This window comes from Otolemur garnettii, unplaced genomic scaffold (assembly GCF_000181295.1).
Source record: "Otolemur garnettii isolate 467f Iridium unplaced genomic scaffold, OtoGar3 scaffold00033, whole genome shotgun sequence".
NCBI lineage: Eukaryota > Metazoa > Chordata > Mammalia > Primates > Galagidae > Otolemur > Otolemur garnettii.
The window spans coordinates 2,142,889-2,150,698 of NW_003852428.1; the positions used below are offsets into that span (position 1 = coordinate 2,142,889).

The 7,810-nt window shown below is 34.5% G+C and overlaps 1 protein-coding gene across 1 annotated transcript in view; it reads left to right on the top strand.

The window, feature by feature from the left end:
• Positions 1-7,810, top strand: part of LOC100942191 (cadherin-9) — an 82,352-nt gene that overhangs the window by 30,611 nt on the left and 43,931 nt on the right. The gene's annotated exons all lie outside the window — the stretch shown is intronic.

Here is a 7,810-nt window from a genome sequence, read left to right on the forward strand (position 1 = left end):
GTTATTCCTGCATAGAATTTCATTCACATTTATATTTCTTTCTATGAATAGAAATGTGATTGCAGGGCATGGAAGAGTGTCTAAATGGGAGTGAGGGAAAACAAATCTCTCACTGTGATCATTTCCTTAAGCTTCAAAGTGATATATCGCTTAAGTGCCAGAATTCTCATTGCTTAATGTTTTTCCCCAAAGAGGACTAGGAATTCAAAGGAGCCCATTAAATCTGGTTGAATGGCAGGTGTAGTGAAATACCTCTGTGAAAAGAACGCCGGCAGCCTTCCCCCCTTCATACCTGATACTCTCTATCCCAACGATGCGTAGGTAACGTTACACAAAAAATGAAAAATCTCTTTAGTCGCAATCTGCTGTTTGAGAGTTCCCTCTTGACATGTCCCTGCCACCTTCTACTTAAGAATTTATCCCACTGAGGATTTTCCTGGCTCCTGTTGGTATTAAGTTCTTAAGCTATGTTGGGTCAATTATGAATGTTATTAGAAATAAACTGACTCATAACAAAAGGAACCAGATACTATAAGGAGTGCCAGTTAGCAGTTAAAGTAAAACAGTATAACCAACAAGCAATTAAAAAAATAAGTAGTGGAATGTATATCAATAAATAAACCTTTATTCCACAAGGGTTAAGGAATTATCATTTAATAAAAACATAAAATACTGAATTAAAGCTTCTGAGAACATCCTGAACACCACATTTGGCTCCCCATCCCTCAGCAGGTATCGTATCTTATCCATACGACTGGTTCAGGTGACAGAAAAGAAGAAAAGAAATAACAGAATGGGACTTCTAGTTTGATGGACAATAAGGGAGAACGCTACACATTTTCACTATATTGTCTAAAAAGACAGTGAGGATTAAAAACAAACAATTTTATTTCTCAGATTTTCTGTATAAAACAGATAGCAACACTACAAAGAACCACGGTATAAAGCCAGTTTTTAGTTTTACTGCTATTATAACTTTAGTTTTATTATAGTAGATTGCATTGTACTATTTAGTATAGTTAAGTAGGGGAAGTAGATTTTACATGAGATCAGGTTCTCATCAAATCAGAAATAAAATACTGAAATCTGTATAAATATTCTAGCACACGGTGTTTTCAAAAGGAAAGAAAATAGTCTTATCTTTACAGACACAAGAAATTTGGGAAAGTCATTCTATCATCCTCAAAAGAGAAGAGTTTCTATAGATAAGAATAAAGGATGCAAGTGAAACAAAAGAGATATAAAAAGAAAACATAAATACAGAAAATGGAAAATCATAGGTAAAGCAGTAATCTAAGGAATTTTAAAATGTGACTATATTTGATGAAGGAAAGAATAACTTTTAAAGAGAAAAAAAAGCAAAGGCAAAAGCATGAATTAGTGATCAAGGAGAAAATGTACCATCATATGTAATAAAAACAATGGTGAATAACAAAGTCCAGCAAAATTGGTGGACATGATACAGAGACGGCAGTTGTAAATCAGCGCAATTAGAAATATTATAATAAATTTAATAAGCAGAATTTAAACAAACAGAAGACTTAACCACATTCGAATTTACTGATCACATGTTTCATGTTAGAAATTGAGCAGAGATGGTCTAAGCACGATCTCATTTAAAATTTAAACACTAGAAGGTAATCAGTACAACTCAATCGTCACTTGAATGAGATTTAATTATCTCTTAGCGACAAATGTTTTAGAGAGTGCATTTTACACATTGGACACCCCTCTCCCATCATCTTGCCATTACTCGGTCCATCTCCATCTCTCAGTTTTCAATAGCCCATGCTACAGCCTTCTCATCTACTTCTTCTAAGTTCACAACCTCAGTTGAGGTCTTTGTTTTCAATCAGCCTTCACCCTTTGCCATATTTTTCCAGTGTAATCATGACTGATTCTCTTTCCCCCAGGCCTTTCTTCTCTGTCTGTCCTCATGAAATTTTCAAGCCAGCTACATACACCAGTAATAGATCCTTGGTGTATATGATGTCTCTAAGGACAGTTGAAGCATCATCATTTTGTTTGATTGTTTTTTGTGTTTTTGGACAGTATATGGGGAAATTTTGATGCTGGTATTGGCAAAAAGGTAACTTCATCCTACTCCACGGGACTCTTGTTTCTTTGGTCTTGTCCCACATAACCGGATGATTAACTAATATGACCTCTAAAGTTATATTTTTGATTATCTTCAATAGTTTTTACCTGTAGCAGGGACTTTTAGATATGAAGGCATCATCTTTTATTTTAAAATTGCTTGCAACTAAACAAAAAAAGTCAAAAACTTGGTTGGTTATAAAACATCATGGTACATGCAAAGCACTTGGTTTTAGAGTAGCTTTTCAAAAGGCCTCAAAGATGTCATCCCTATCTTTACTAGTCATATAATTGGGTGAACTGTGTTAATTAAACTGGGTATAATCTGTCAATCTACAGAACCCTATATATTATAATCAAACTGACCCATCAGGAACCTTTAGAATTTTAAACCATACATAATAAATCATTTGCTCGTGTATATCAATTTGTCTTGATCAAATAACTCAAGAACTTGACCAAATAAGCATAGACTGTCATGGTCCAGATCTAAGATAACTATTGTGCACAAGTGTTAGTTAGGGTTTGTCCCTCCAAAACTTATGTTGAAACTTGATCCTTGGTGCAGTAATACTGAGAAGTGGGGGAGGGGTTAAGTGGTGATGGAGACATGAGAACTCTGGCATTACAAATGGATTAATCTATTCATGGGTTAATGAGTTAATGTTTTCATGGGTTATCACAGGAAGAGAACATGTGGCCTAGTGAGAAGAGGATAGAGACCTGAACTGGCACTTTATCACGCTCAACCCCTCTCCATGTGGGGTCATGTGCTACCTCAGGACGCTGTACAGAGTATTCACCAGCAAGAAAGATTTTATCAGACGTGCCCCCTTGACCTTGGACTTCCAAGCCTCTATGAGAAATACATTAATTTTATTAATAATTGATTCAGTTGGATGTTTTGCTGTAAACATCAAAAAATACACTAACATAACATGTGCACGTCATAAAATCGTTCCTAGAATATGTGATCATTCAGACCTAGTTTTCCCTTTCCTCGTATCCGCTGACCACTACTCAAAAACACAGTTATGAGCTTTCTGTAACATCTGTAGATAAACTAGCGGTTTCTGTTGCAGGGACTTTTCCATCAACTTTCACCTTGGAACCTGCCCTCAGGACACTGAACCCTCCGAAAACTCGGGGAGTTTCAGAGCATCTGAGAATTCCTCAGCCTCCATCCTTAACTGTGACGTGTAGTAGTGTGTTTCCATGTGCCCCAGTGACAGGGAGGAGTTGTGTAGAGACATGGGTACAGTGTACCAGGGCAGAGAGTTCCTGAGGCGGGACCCCGACTTTGCTGACGCTGACATCCCATAAAAGGAAAGGAAAGCAACAGAATTTCTTCAAGCTTTCTACGAGCCTGGAAGTTACTTCCTATGTAACTTTCTGGTTGAGTAAACAGCTCTTGATAACATAACAAATATACGCCAGTATAGAAGCATCAGAGTCAATCTGCATTCAGCTCCTGGAACAGCAACGTGTTTCCAGAATCAGGTGGGCTGGTTATTCATCATTATTTATATCTAGCAGGCATCGCTCCCTGGCAATGCAATGATGTGATATTAATCCTGCTTTCAAACTAAACAATCCTGAGTTATTGGAAGCTATCTGAAAGTGACTAGTATAAGAAGGTATATGTGTTTACATATAGATGGTTTAATGGTAGACACTCGTTCATTTTTTTCATTCAATGATTATTTATTGAGCACATACTCTGTGCTAAGCACAAATCGAGTTCTGTGAAAATCCTATCTATTACACCTGCCTCAACCTGGATCAGCTCTGTTTATTTTCATTGGCGCACTGTGGGAGGTGGAAAACACGACCTCTCTCTCCTGTTTCTGGATTGGCTTTTCTAAGCAGGCAAGGTGCCCTTGTATTTTTTAAATCAAGTTAATTTCTACAGTAATAGTTCCACGTTGTTTTTACCCATTTGATTGTGCCTTGAATTTACAAAAATCTATTCCACTAAAAACCCGTTGTTTTAGTTTGGATCCCTCGTGATTGAAGACATACATAGATGATGCCCCTGCTCCATTTTAGTGTCGGAAGGTAGGTTTTTGTCACTGACATAGCAATTATTTTAGGATATCTAGTGGGAGGCTATTTGATATTTCATTAATAAAAGAGACATTTGTGGCTGGGCCAGATCCTGAAAACCATATATAAAATGTCATCCCTTTTATAACATGTTGATAGCATAGCCTAATGACAGCTTTAATAACTGTGAGTCTTCTGGCCTTGCAATTCTCTTCAAACGACCAGTTTTTCATAATGTGCCCTTTCAATCAATCTTCCATTATTTTACATAGGTAGCTCCGCTTTAAATACTAGTACAGGCTCCTAGGAATCTTTTCAAGGAAGCTGAAGCAACTTAAAATGCTCTAGGAAAGCTTAAGTCTTTCCTTTGCCTATTGTCTTTCTTCATATTCAGGGGGGGAAAAAGCAATATCGTGGATTATTACCTCTCATTTCAGGCATACTGAAAACAAACTTTTGGGATGCACACAAAAAAATCCCTTCCATTTCTATTCTCAAATATAGGTATTCATTCACTCATCTCATGTAACAGAATTATGCCTTCCATTCTATAATTAGCAATCTCTCACAAAACTATTCTGTATATCCTTTTTTCTCTAAGTTAGTTTTAATTTTATCTTCTTTATTGAATGGTAGGGAAAATCATGCATGCCTAATTCATTGTGGTATACTGTTTTTATTATTTAATAAAACATGGATTATGACTTGGTTGCTTTATAGACATACTAATAAGCGTGTGGTTTCTGTTAAAATTTCTTAGGAGAAAAATAATTCTGCATTGGGATAACTGTGCTAGAAAAGTATGTATAGTTTTTTGAAGGAAGATGGACATTTGCTTGCTGCAGTTGTTTTAAATTCATACATTCCTCGGGGGTTGTTTTTCTGTGCCTGCCTCAACATTAACTGTTAAAATGCTTATGTCATTGTAGACTTGGAAGTAAAAAAGTATATACTTACCTTTTTATAACCAATAATAATTAGTTTTCTCATTTGTTATTTGTAGTTTAATTTTGTGAATTTTAATTTCATTCTGAATTCAATTTTCAATTAGGGTGTTTTTTTCATAAGAGCTCACTTACATAAACAATATTAGTTGGTACATGTATTATAAATCACCAGATTGTCTTTTCTGCTTTAATTTTTAACATTTTCCAGATGACAACTGCTGATTTGATGCTGCAGATGAAACTTTAAATGAATTTATTCAGTTTAAATAATGATTTAGATGTATTAATTATACTTTATTTAAGGAATTCATTTCAGAAGAAACAGTACATTTACAATATTAAGTATTTCCTTTCAATAGCATGATCAACTTGTCCTTTTATTTAATTTTTTTTATGTGGCATCCTGGATAGATGATATTTTCTGGATATCATCACTGCCTGAACCTCCCCTGTGATCCATCTATTCATCTTTCCCTAATTTCACCCAAACTCCAGGAAATCACTGAACACTGCATTCATTCTATAGTTTTGCCTTTCCTGGACATCATATAACCAGAATTATACAATGTTTAGTTTTCTTCTTACTAGATTTTTTGTTGTAGTAGTATAAATTTAAAGACTTTCCATGTCTCTTGTGGATGATATTTCATTTTTTATTGCTGAATAATATTCCTTTGTAGGAATATACCCCAATGTATTTATCAATTCTCTTAATTGAAGGACATCTTGGTTGCTTTTAACTTTGGCAATTATGAATGAAGTTGCTATAAACATTCCTATAGAAGTCCTTTAACCGGGGAATATCATTTATAGACCATGTGCTAAAACCATTTAGCTTTGCAAGAAACTCCCAAACTGCTTTGGGAAATACAGACATTTTAACAATGTTGATTCTTCTTAGCCATGAGCATTATATGTTCTTCCATTTGTTAATAACAATAATTTTTAAATGTGAATAATTTTAATGTGTAAATGACAGTGATACAGATTTCCCTATATACACAGGTTGCCCCCCAAAATGTATACACATTTTAAGAAAGGTAAAAACTATATTAAGGTTGTAACACTCAATACATACCGATCACACAAGATTAATAAAACCATGTTTGAGCACCTCATGTAATTGCAAAGTCAAACACGTTATGAAAATCTCTTATTTATATAATAAACTCACTTCAGATTTAAAGCAAAATGTAAATTAAGAGAAGGAGAAAGCAATTCCAAGATAAGTCTAATCAAAAGACAGCATTATTTTATATTTTAGATATAGTGAACATGAAAACAAGGTAAATCATCACAGATAAATGAGAACATTACAAAATAATAAAAACGTTGGCTCTCCAAGAAGTCAGACAATCCTTAACATGTACGTCCTTAATAAAAGAACATCAAAACTCATTGTCTTCTGATGAGTTGGTTTTTATTTTGTTAAAATTTTAAATAGTATTTTATTTTCTTTTATTGTTAACACAAAATAGGTCCTATGTAAGAAATATTTGCTTCTTTTCATATCATGAGGTTAAAGTATTTTTTTCTCAAAGTGCTCCTTTTGTCTATTAGATTTATTTTTAAAAGACTTTATTTCTTGATTTTTAAAGAGTAGTTCTATATGTCTGGCTTCCATTATTTCTGATGCAGTCTGGTTATATTTGTTTTCATGCATTTTGTTCTTGTCATATTTTTTCTTTATTGTGTGTTTATTACACAGATACTTTTCTTTCACAATAGTATCAAAGTAAAGAATAATTTACAGGGAAAAAAACAGCATTCAAATATTGGTAAATTAATATCCATTCTAAGTAATTAAGGAAGTAATCATGAAAGATTTTATCTAAACCTTTATCTTTTACCAATTTGACTAGTATGCTCACAATTCTTTGAAATTATCTTGATTGAAATTCACTGAATTCTGATGTGTGAATTGGTGGTCTTCATTAACTTAGAACGTGGTCACTGGTGCTGATTAACCAAAAAAAAAAAAAAAAAAAGAGGAAACTTCTGCTGTACCATTCATTTCCTCTGCTCAGGCATATTCTTTGTTTCTTCAGTTACATGTACATCTGTTAATTCCAAGTTCTGTGTTATATACATTTCTACTTCTTTTGAGGCATAGATCTTATATCTCAGCAGAAGTAGTGCATAGAAATATCTCCAGGGGATACTATCAGGCATTCTGTAGGTGAGGGATGGTAATTTTGACTGAGGCATTGCATATATCTTCTGTCTCAGCAGAAGTAATACATAATGTGTATGCCTCTTTACCTAACTATTGTGTCAAATGCTTGCGATTACCAAAAAGGATACATTTTTCATCACACATAACAGTGTGGTATAGAAATGATTCATCTGTATGTTAGTACAGTAAAGAAAGGCAAGCATGGAGATTTCTCTTCTGATACTTGTTTAATTCCTGTGGAACTCATCTATCCAGCTTCTTTACCTTGTTGATTTGTTTTAACCGGCCCAGTACACCTGCTGTCGCACCAGGAACACCAAACCTCGCACCATACATTGAAACGCATTTGCTTCCACTATTGCGTTCGGCTTATCCACTTGGTCTCAGGTCACTCACGTGGCTCTTTTTCAAGATTAAAATAACCAGAACAGAACTTCTCAAGCTATCGACATCTCATGCATTCCTTAGTCACGTTCTTAGTCATCCATCTCATGCATTCCTTAGTCACGTTCTTAGTCATCCATCTCATGCATTCCTTAGTCAC